The 11,450-nt window shown below is 45.1% G+C and overlaps 1 long non-coding RNA gene across 1 annotated transcript in view; it reads right to left on the reverse strand.

The window, feature by feature from the left end:
- Positions 1-5,795: 5,795 nt before the first annotated feature.
- The window catches only part of LOC115099445, a 28,362-nt gene continuing 22,707 nt past the window's right edge, over positions 5,796-11,450 (reverse strand). The window contains exon 3 of the long non-coding RNA XR_003858777.1: positions 5,796-6,146. This is a non-coding gene — a long non-coding RNA (uncharacterized LOC115099445). The remainder of the gene's footprint in view (positions 6,147-11,450) is intronic.

The raw sequence follows: 11,450 nt of genomic DNA on the forward strand, positions 1-11,450 counted from the left end.
CTGGCACCCGAGGTCTGCTATTAGTGAAGTTCCTGTTGGGCCTCTGCTCCAGCCAGCTCCGCCTGCTGAAGGTGGGGTCTCACAGGGCTCCTCCCTGAGGGTTGCGCCAGTCTCACCTTGGTCCAAGGGTACACTTCTGTAACAGCAAGTAGCACATTTAAAACAAATCAGAGAAAATTATTTTTCACTCAACGCACAATTAAGCTCTAGAATTCATTGCCAGAGGATGTAGTTAAGGCAGTTAGTGTAGCTGGGTTTTAAAAAAGTTTGGATAAATTCCTGGAGAAGTCCATAAACTGATATTAATCAAGTTGACTTAGGGGTAGATTTTTAAAAACTGCGCGATCGCGTACTTTTGTTTGTGCAGCAGGCGCAAACAAAAGTATGCTGGATTTTATAAGATACGCGGGTAGCCACGTGTATCTTCTAAAATCCTGGATCGGCGCGTGCAAGGCTGCCGATTTTGGGCAGCTGATGCACGCCGAGCCGCGCAGCCTGTCTCCGTTCCCTTCTAGGCCGCTCCAAAATTGGAGCGGCCTCGGAGGGAACTTTCTTTCGCCCTCCCCTCACCTTCCCCTCCCTTCCTCTACTTAACCCACCCCCCCCCGGCCCTATCTAAACCCCCCCCTACCTTTATCCATGGATTTACGCCTCCCGGAGGGAGACGTAAATCCATGCGCGCCAGCGGGCTGCTGGCGCGACGAGACTGGACCCAGGGCCGGTTCCGGAGGGCGCGGCCATGCCCCCGGAACGCCCAGGCCCGAAACCCTCGGGCCCGCCCCCGAAATGCCGCACCTCGCCCCAAAATGTTTGGCCTCGCCCCCGGCACGCCCCCTTCTGAAAACCCCGGGACCTACACGCGTCCCGGGGTTCTGCGCGCACCGGCGGCCTATGGAAAATAGGTGCGCCGGCGCGCAAGGCCCTGCTCGCATAAATCCGGGCAGATTTACGCGAGCAGGGCTTTGAAAATCTGCCCGTTAGGGAATAGCCACTGCTTATTAGCAGCATTATTAGCATGGAGTCTATTTAATGTTTGGGTACTTGCCAGGTACTTGTATCCTGGATTGGCCAGTGTTGGAAACAGGATGCTGGGCTTGATGGATCCTCAGTTTGACCCAGTATGGTAATTTCTCATGTTCTTATGGCTGTAACTAGAATGGGTAGATGTGAATCGGTTATTTACTCTTTCAGATAGTAGAAAGACTAGGGGGCGCTCCATGAAGTTAGCATGGGGCACATTTAAAAGTAATCAGAGAAAGTTCTTTTTTACTCAACGCACAATTAAGCTCTGGAATTTGTTGCCAGAGGATGTAGTTAGTGCAGTTAGTATAGCGGTGTTTAAAAAAGGATTGGATAAGTTCTTGGAGAAGTCCATTACCTGCTATTAAGTTCACTTAGAGAATAGCCACTGCCATTAGCAATGGTAACATGGAATAGACTTAGTTTTGGGGTAATTGCCAGCTTCTTATGGCCTGGATTGGCCACTGTTGGAAACAGGATGCTGGGCTTGATCGACCCTTGGTCTGACCCAGTATGGCATTTTCTTATGTTCTTATCACCCACCCTTAAAAAACAAATCAAGAAATATAAAATCAGTAGCAGTAAAAGCATACTAACAAAAAGAACAGATTATTTCAAAACAGCAGATGAATGGAATATCCAATAATTAAAAACTCATATCAAAAATTTCTAGATACCAATAAAATATTTTAAAATAGCAAACTCAAAGACCCAGGAATGAAAAATAATGATACAAAAAATGTTTTGCTCTGCATACCTGGGAACATTTGATATCCACGTGCCCTGAGATTGTTTTGAATTAGCAGGAGGAGGGGTGGTTTGCTTGCAACTTTCTCCTCCCTCTCTCTCTCTCTCTCACACACTGGCTCTCAATCGCTCATATATACACATGCTTTTTCTCTCTCACTTATATAGGCTCTTAATTACACATTTACACATGCTGTCTATCTTTTCAGGCTTACACACACAGGCTTTCAATCAAACACATACATGCTGTCCTTTTCTCTCACACAGACTCTCATTCACATGCTTACAAACATGCTCTCTCTTTCTCTCATTTACACACAGACTCTCAATCATATACATGCTCCCTCACCTAAACCAGCTCTCAATCACTCACAGACACACATGCTGTCTTTCTCTCTTTCACACATGCTCTCAATCACATACTCACATGCTCCCTCACCTAAACCAGCTCTCAATCACACACAGACACACATGCTGTCTTTCTCTCTTTCACACATGCTCTCAATCACATACTCACATGCTCCCTCACCTAAACCAGCTCTCATTCACAGACATACTCTCTTTCACATATACAGGCTCTCAATCATTCACATACATGCTATCTCACTCACATACACACACAGGATCTCAAACACACATGCTTGCTCATTCACTCACCCCCCTCCCCAGAACTAGCGGCAACAGCAGCCTCCTCCACTTCTAACCCTAAAGGCAGCAGCAATCTACTTCATTTTCAGCCCTCGCGGAGCAAGGAGTCCCATCGACCACAGGGGTTGACGAAATTCTTCGTTTTCCTCTGAGCCGCGCTGTTCATTCTTCAGACCGCGCCTCTCTTCTTTTCTTTGGGCCAATGCCGAGCGCACTAGCAAGGTCTCTTCTTCCCACGCACGCACCCGCTGCTCACCACTTTCTCTTCCAGGTCGCGGGGGGGGGGGGGGGGGGAAGAAGAGAGCATGCCGGTGCCACTGACTCTTGCCTTCTGCCGCGTTCTGCCCGGGCTTTCAGAGTTTCAAGCCCGGGTGTAGGACCTATCTTGCTCAGGTAGGGGGAGCAGCTGGGTCAGCAGGGGACCGGGAAGTGTGGTGACACACCTGTGTGTGCTTGGCGGCACACTGGTGTGTCGTGACACACCGGTTGAGAACCACTGTTCTATAGTATTTATGCTTAAGATTTCTGCTTTGCTTTTGTAGACAGACAGATGCTGCAGAAGAGAAGATGCTAGAAATAAAATGGCCACTAGATGCCACTGTCCCTGTCCTTAGAACACACTTAGTAGGAGCCATCTGTCCCTTCAGGCCCTGTGACCAGGAGGTTCTGATTGGATGACTTAGTGCTATTTAGCTCAGCTATGTTATTGATTCAGGGATTCAGTTTGAGGAAGCAGTCAGAGAGTAGGGATCTGTGTTTTCCACACTTTGTTAGGGGCCCCCAGGCCTTCCCCAAAGGAATTTTCTTTTAGAAGAGATAGCTCACCGTGCACTCCCTGCCCGAGGGTCCTTCTTATAATTTGCAGTGAGATAGATTTTTAAGCCCGATACCCTTTAGGGGCAAAAGGGCTCTTTTCAGGAAATCAAAGACCTGTGAGCCTACTCTACTTACGAGATAGGCAAGCACCAACGATGGATCCTGCTGCGAGAGATTTGGGATGGTAGAGAAGCCGTCCAGATTAAGATTTAAAGTATATTTGGAACTGAAGAATAGTGGGGAGGTTTTTTTGGCTTCCCCTTGTCCTCTGGGATTGGAAGCCGTGGAATTGCCTGGTCCCCAGCTTTTCCACAAGAGAAATCACTTGAAGTAAAAGCTAAGGATAAAGTACAGCATAACCAAAGTTAAAAGGACAAGAGGAGATCCCATCCAGATTTCCACCCCAAGGAATCAGGACAGGCTGGATGTCCGGGGAAAGATGATAGCTAAAGGTAAGATTTTTGCATTTAAATGGGAACTCTCTCACTAGGATTCCACAGACACCTGCTGGAAGAGTTTGCACATTTACAATCACATGGGGCTCTACCCAGAGGTCTGTAATAAGGACACTCACCTACATCAAAAGAAAGCCCTGTAACTACAGTCCAATGTACACTCATTTTGGACAAAATGGGTTTTATTTAATTTTTATGAATCAGTAAACTTTATTTTAACACCCAGACCTTGTCCTAATTCTTATAGTCTCTCACTTCATGGAAGCACTTAAAGTACAGCACATACACTGGCAACCTTCTTTCATCTGCTAAGCCATAAGAGAGAGCTTCCCCCCAACCTCAGATTAAGAGTCAACATGGGAGTGAAATGGTTAGCTGGACCAGCCCCGAAGAGATAAATTAGATGGTGTGCCCTTGGAGCTTAACACACTCCCAGTAAGGGTTACATATAGAAAGTTACTAGGACATGGGGTTACAGAGTTATATTTAGAATACACAAAGGCCAATGTTGACGTTCCAGCCTAACTGCAAACACATAGATAGCATTTGCATACTAAAACAGCGCAAATTTACATAAAGCCACTTGGATTCATTGTTTACATTAAATTACCAGCCATAGAACTATTTTGACAATTGTGTAACCCAGTCATTGAGTTAGGGGTGGAGATGTGAAGAAGTGTAAATCCTTTATAATGCATTACTATGTACTGGTGTCTGCTCTCTCCATAAGGTATACCTTATTATATTAATTTGAAGCATTTCATAAAAAAGGATTTTTCTCCACAGCTGCTGGCTCTAGGTGTTTTCTTGAACCACATCAAAATACATTCATCACCAAGTAAACATACTCTTTGCTAGACTGCTAAAATTGAAGAGGTTTTATTTCAGTAAAGTTTACAGATGGATGTGCAGTCTGTGCGTGGAGACTGTCTAAATTCAAGTATATTGACCCCCAAGGGCATGGAAGGTAATCTTCCTCCTCCTGCAACCCCCCACCCACTTCACAGTGAGGACATGGCAAAAAAACTGGTTTCTTTCCAAGGTGTGATACATTTGACTGAGCCACCAAGAATGATCAAAGATGAGATTTAGAGATGAGAGAAGTCTCTTGTTTAGATGATCCTATAAACTCCTGAGATTTGCATTTTGCTATCCTGACTTGAGTTATGGGAGGCCCCACTTCGAAACCTTTAGAGCAATGGGAGGCAAGATGCTTGCCACAGTTTAAGGTCTAATGAGATGCCTCTGTTGATTCTACAAGCTACTTATAGACTGGTTTCTTTTTGCTCTTTCATTTTGCCTTTCTGTGGCAATGCTGAAGTGTGAGGATCTGCCCTATGGTACAAATGAGGGCTGAAGACAATTTGCTGCTTGAGGAGAGGGATAAGATGGTGCTTCCTGTCCCACCCCCAAGGTGTGGCACTTGTCAAATCAGCGTGAGCACCAAGGGGGAAGGAGGAGAGTCTTCCTTGCAGTTTTGCTGATTGAAAATTCCTCTTTTAGTGATTTGAAATGCTAGGGAAAGGGGATGGAGGGAAGAGGAGGCAGTAGGTGTCAGGGTTCCCAGAGAAGTGGCAGATAGAGTGGACGTGATGATATTTCTAGGAAGCTGGCAACCTTGCCACACTCTTGGGAACTTTATCACCTGTCTCTCACCCTTCCCCAGCATCTTCTCTCTGGGGAATGGGAAATGGGTGAAAGATGGGGATCTGTCTATGACACACTCTCTCCCACTCACACTACCCCCCCCCTACAGTTTTACTCCCTATTTCCTTCTCTTTTCCCCTCACCCCCTTCTTCTAACTCACACTACCTTCCCTTCCCCATCCTCCCCTCCCTTCCTTCTCACTCATATCCCTTTTACACGCTTCTCACTCACAGCAGCCCCTTTCTCCATTTCTTCCCTCCCCTTTCACACTCCCTTCTTCCTTCTCTTTGTGTTCATTCACACTCCCCTTCTTATACTCCTCTTCCCTTTTCTCCCAATCATTCACACTTACACATCCTTTCCTCTTCACTTCCATCCTCAATCACCACTTCTTACTCCCCTGCCATTCCCTTCCCTCCCCTCTCACTCAATCTTCTTTCCTTCCCCTTCTCATCCACCCCCCATTCCCTTCCCTCTCCTCTTACTCAATCCCCTTCTTTCTCACTCACACATAGCCTCCCAAGTCTTCGTCCATCTGCCAGTGGGGAAGGGGACCTCACCGACACTGTGTGCCACTGCACAAGATTGTCCTCCTGTCAGAAGGAAGGGTGGAAATTGCCTCGGCTGCTGCACCAATCTTCTTCCTGCCAGCAGGGTGTAGGAACCCCGTTGGCATGTCATTACACTGCACCACCGCACAGGTCTTTCTCTTCCTTTAGACATGGAGATGAAAAGGTAAGGCAGCTGCCAAAAGAGTATTTTGCTGCCGGAGGTGACCATCTCATCCTACTAAGTTATAGAAATGCTCCCAACTGCAAAATAGAAAAAAAATATAAGAGATGCACAATCATAAAGTTGACATATTTCAATAATTAAAATGAAAATACAATGCTTTATTTCTATTTCTGGAAATTTTATTTCTCTAATGTGTTGGTCCTGATCTCTCTTTTTCTGCTTTCCACATGTCAACCTTCTAGCTCTTCATCCAGGGTCACCTTTCCATTTCTTCATGTCCTCTTCTCTATCTGTCTGACATTGGTATTTCCCTTTCATGTCATTTCTCCATTTTTGTCTTTAGTCATAGCTAGATTTCATCCTTCCTTCCCCCTCTCACTCTTCAGTTCTCCCTGTTCCAATCTTTCAACTTCTCAACTCTAATCTCCACCTACTCTTCATTGGGTTGTTGCCCTCACAAGCTATATGGCTCCACTGTCCTTACTCCCATTAGCCACTTCCTTTCTCATTATCTCAAAACAACATCCTCACATCATTGTCACTCTGACTCTCTCCAACCGTTCCCTCTCACTTCACCCAAGCATTCCCTTTCCCTCTCACCCCCTTCCAAGCTCTCTCATCCCCTCCTGCTAATGCTCTCCTATCACAATCTTCTTACCTTTGCATCCTTACCACCTTTCTACATCTTTTGTCTTGCATCATCCCCATCTTTGGTCTTACTCCTCCATACCTCATCCCGCCTCTCTATCTCTTATCCCCATTGTCCTTTCCAGTCCTCAGTCTCTTTCTTTTCATCTCTTACCTACTTACTAGATTTCCAACTCCCACTTTCACTCCTTCCTCATCTCTCATATTTCCCATCTTTCACTCCTTCACCAGCCCCTTCCCTCCCATCAGTCCTCTCCCAACTTCTCCTTCTTACCTCATCTCATAACCCCAGATCCATCTCTCATTTCTTGCTCATGCCCCTACCCAATCATCAAGTCCCTGCTTTTCCCATCCCATCAATCCCCAAATCCCCACTACCCCATTTAAAAGACACAACTCTTTCTTCCAAACCCTTAGTTCCCAAACTCTCAAGTCCCCACTCAATGTCCCTGCCCTGATCATAGCCCCCACTTATGCCATTCCCAAGGCTCCCATCTCCCAATTCAGTCCTAGTCCTTGTTCTATTCCCACCCAATACCTGAATCTCCACTCCCCAATACCCCATTCTCTACCCCTCCTGTGTCTTTAAAGAGTCTCCTAAGTCCCTGCATTACCCTTAACCCAAACCCTGCTATTCCCTTCCCACAAATCCCTGAGGCCCTAGTCTCCTAAGTCCCCACTGAATCCCCCATTGCCTGTTATCTCCTCACCCAATCCATGTCTCTACTCCTCAACTCCTGTGACCACACTCTCTCAAACCAATCCTTGAATCTCTACTCTACTTGGGCCAATCCCTAAGTCTCCTCATTCTTCCAATTCCTGAGACTTCAATCTCCCCAACCCCTGAATCCCCATTCTCTCCACACCCTTGATCCAATCGTTGAGTCTCCACTTCCTGTTCTGGGTCCAGACCGATCACTCGTTTGTTGCATCAGTATCTGACAAGGCTTAGCTTAATAATACTAAAACACAGTGGTGGCAGGTGAAATTAATAATGGATTTATTAAGTTTATAGAAATAATTTACAAATAACACTAAATGGTTGACTGCAAATAATAATTATTACAGAGAACACTTAACTATACCTAAAGATACAGAGCTTATGTTCCGTTGGTGCTGCCATCTCTGGGGTCTGTGTTGAGGTTATCCATTATAGTTTTGCGCACCTTTATACAGTTTGTGAGAAATCTAACATTGCCTGAGGCAGAAGGGGTTCCCCTCTGTTCTTATCAGTTCTGGTGCCAAAGTTAAGCACATCAGAACTTTGTATTTGGGCACAGTCCTAATCAACAGCATCTGCATATGTAAGAGATACCGCCATCCTGTGGAAGACCTTAGCAAACAGGTCTGTCAAACTTTCAAGGAAATGTTTGGGGGAATGTGAAAACATTAATTATGCAAGCGGTGGGGTATATACAAGCACAATTATGTGGGGAATTAGATGTTAGGAACAGTTCTGTCTGCCTGCACATGTGTAAATTAAATTAACCAGTTCTGAGTTGGCCAGGCACAGAACCAATTTTCTACATGCCTATGTACATTCTACCTGTGCAGCTCTGAGCTCATCAGTAATCAGATTCAAGCAAAATAATCCCATAATATTCCTCTGACCCAAATGCTGAATCTCTGCCCCCATCCAACTCCTGAGTCCCCACTCTCTCCTTTTCACCCAAATCCCTGCATCTCCAACCCAATATCCCTGAGTCTCAATACCTCTGCCCCCCCTGTCTAACTTCAAAGCTGCTCTTCCTGCCCGTCTCCCGAGGCCTCTCTCTCCCTCACTCCCCCCCCCCCCCCCACCAATGGCCCAGCAATGTTGCTTCAAAGTCTGCCACTCCTTCTACCGTGACATCTCTTCTTTCCAACTAATTCACATCAGCTGTTTGACTCATGCAGATGGGAAAGAAGAGGAGGAGCAGGTTAGAAGTGATGGACCCACTCTTCCATTGACTGGGCCATTGAGGGAGAAGGGCAGTGCTCTTTTTCTTGGCCCAAGTGCTGGAGGTGGGGGTGATGGCTCTTCTCTTTTTAAAGTGCATAAAACTGTTCAGCCCGGTATGGGAGTAAATGCTGGTGCAGGGTCCACAATTCTTGGTTGCCAGTAACGAGGGATGGGCAAGAAGGGCAGTCACCTATGGCACAAAGCCTTTTGAAGGCAGAAAACTGAGTGAAGTGGAAGTTCGAGTTAACAGTTGTGAAGAGTGTCCACAATCTCCTATTTAATTTATTTTAAAATATTTATAATACATAGGTCCAAAATCCTTGCTCCCTGTGGGGTACAACATAAAATTCATAATAAATAAATAGAAATAAGACAAGACAACATCAATCCCAATAAGTTACAGAAGTAAAAACTTACAAGACATAACTCCTTCCTATTCAAAGTTCCCAAAAGCACTTAACAAAAAAAAAACCCCTTTCAATTGTTTCCTAAAATGTCAGCAAATCTGTTTCTAACCTCAGATCTTCCGGCAGGGCATGCCACAAGGAAGGTCAAGCAACCAAAAATGTTTGCGCCCTTGTAGCACTCATCTCGGTTACAGGGAAGAGGGAAAAGAAAGCAAAATAGGACTGGAGAACAGAGGGGGAAAATGGGAGAGTGGAACAGGGCTCAGGATCGGGGCAGACAGGGCAGTTGCTAGACAAAATGGCACCCTGGACATCACCTTTTCCTTTCAGATCACAAGGAATGAGAATCTCACATCACTTTGAATGGCTTTGCATTCCTTGTGATAAAGCCGTGGTTTTGCTGTGTTAGCGCAAAGTGAGGTGAGATTCACATTCCTTGCGATCTGTGAATCCAAGTCTCTCAGATCACAAGGGTTATGATTAAAAAAACAAAATCAAAACACGCCCATCTCTGGGCCGGATGCCGCCTATGGCTTGGTAGCCTCCTCCCTTCAGTATGACTGTTCTCCTCTCCCCCTGACTCTGTGATCAGTTCTTGCAGTGCATAGCTAATGAACGCCGAGTCTTTTAAGAAGTCTCAAGAGTCTTTCTAAGTATGATTTTCCTATCTAAAGTCAGATAAGGTGATGCCTTTTTATTGCTCTAACTTGAAATATTTCTTGACCAGCTTTCAGGAGTTCACACACCCTTCCTGACACCTGAAAACAGAATGATCAAAGTGATGAGATTGCCAGAAAATATAAATGGATCATAAAACACAATACAATGATAGTATGAGGGGGAAAGGGAGAGGGAAGAAGGGTTTGATGGGTTAGAGTGGTAAGGTGACAGAGGCAATAGAATTTTCTTGAAATGAGTGAAAATGCAAGTCTCCCTTAAGGCCTAAATAAATTTACACAAAAATGAGAAAGGAAATACCTTGGTGGGGGAACATTTTTCTTCCACCTTTCATGACTGGTCAGGCACATCAAAGTGGTGCAATAGGTAGTTTCCCTGACTCCAGAGAGTTTACAATTTAAAAAGCCTATTGACTAAAGGTTTTCTCTGACTGTGGGTCTATAGGAAAAATGTTTAGTACACCTTGATGGCTGAGTGGTCTAAGGTGCCTAACTTAAGTCTTCTTTCTTCTCTGTGCTTTGTGTTCTGGTCTCCTGATGGAGTGGTGGGTTTGAATCCCACTTCTGATGTGCTTGTCCTTGAATTTGATATCTTAATTCCTCAATTGGCTTTAACCTTCTAATCGAAAAATTTACATTTTTTCAACAAATAGCAAATTAGATGTAATGCGGACAAGTGCAAAGTGATGCACTTAGGGAAGAGTAACCCAAATAAAAGCTATATAATGCAAGGTTCCACATTAGGAGTCACCACTCCTAATGTGGAACCTTGCTAATCCAGGCCATAAGAACCTGGCAGGTACCTGGCAGGTTCTTATGGCCTGGATTAGTCACTGTTGAAACAGGATGCTGGGCTTGATTGACCTTGGCCTGACCCAGTATGGCATGTTCTTATGTTCTTATAAGGACCTAATAGGGTCATTCCGGCTTGGTGAATCCCATGGTATTTTCCCACAGGGAGAAATACCATGGTAGTGAAACCCCTCCCATACACTGCGCAATAGTGACCCCAGGTCTTGGTCCCGTGAATGCTTCTCCCTCATGAGTTGGAAAATCCCCAGGTGGTCTGTTTAGACCACCCTGTTTCACTCTCCTCCCCCCCCCCCTCCGCTGCTCTTATAGGCAGCCCATAGTTCAGGATAGGTAAAAAAAAAAAAAAATACAAAGCCATGGTGATCCAGTGGACTACCTAACTCCTGCCCATAAGAACATAAGACTTGCTATACTGGGTCAGATCAAGGGTCCATCAAGCCCAGTATCCTGTTTCCAACAGTGACCAAGCCAGGTCACAAGGGGTCGATAGATTCCAAGCTGCTTATCACAAGAATAAGCAGTGGATTTCTGCAACTCTACTAATGATTTATGGACTTTTCCTCCAGGAACTTGCCTAAAACCTAAACGTAGCTAAACTAATAGCTTTCACCACATCTTCTGGGAACGAATTCCAGAGCACTGAGCAAAACAATATTTTCTCTTATTAGCTTTAAGTGTATTACCTGGTAATTTTATTGTGCATCCTCTGGTCTTTGTACTTTTCAAAAAAGTAAACAACTGATTCACATTTACTCGTTCCATTCTACTCATTATTTTATAGACATCTGTCATATTTCCCCTCAGCCATCTCTTCTCCAAGCTGAAGAGTCCTAACCTCTTTAGCCTTTCTTCATAGGGGAATTGTTAAATCCCCTTTATCATTTTGATCGCCCT

The sequence above is a fragment of the Rhinatrema bivittatum genome, chromosome 9 (assembly GCF_901001135.1).
Source record: "Rhinatrema bivittatum chromosome 9, aRhiBiv1.1, whole genome shotgun sequence".
Classification (NCBI taxonomy): domain Eukaryota; kingdom Metazoa; phylum Chordata; class Amphibia; order Gymnophiona; family Rhinatrematidae; genus Rhinatrema; species Rhinatrema bivittatum.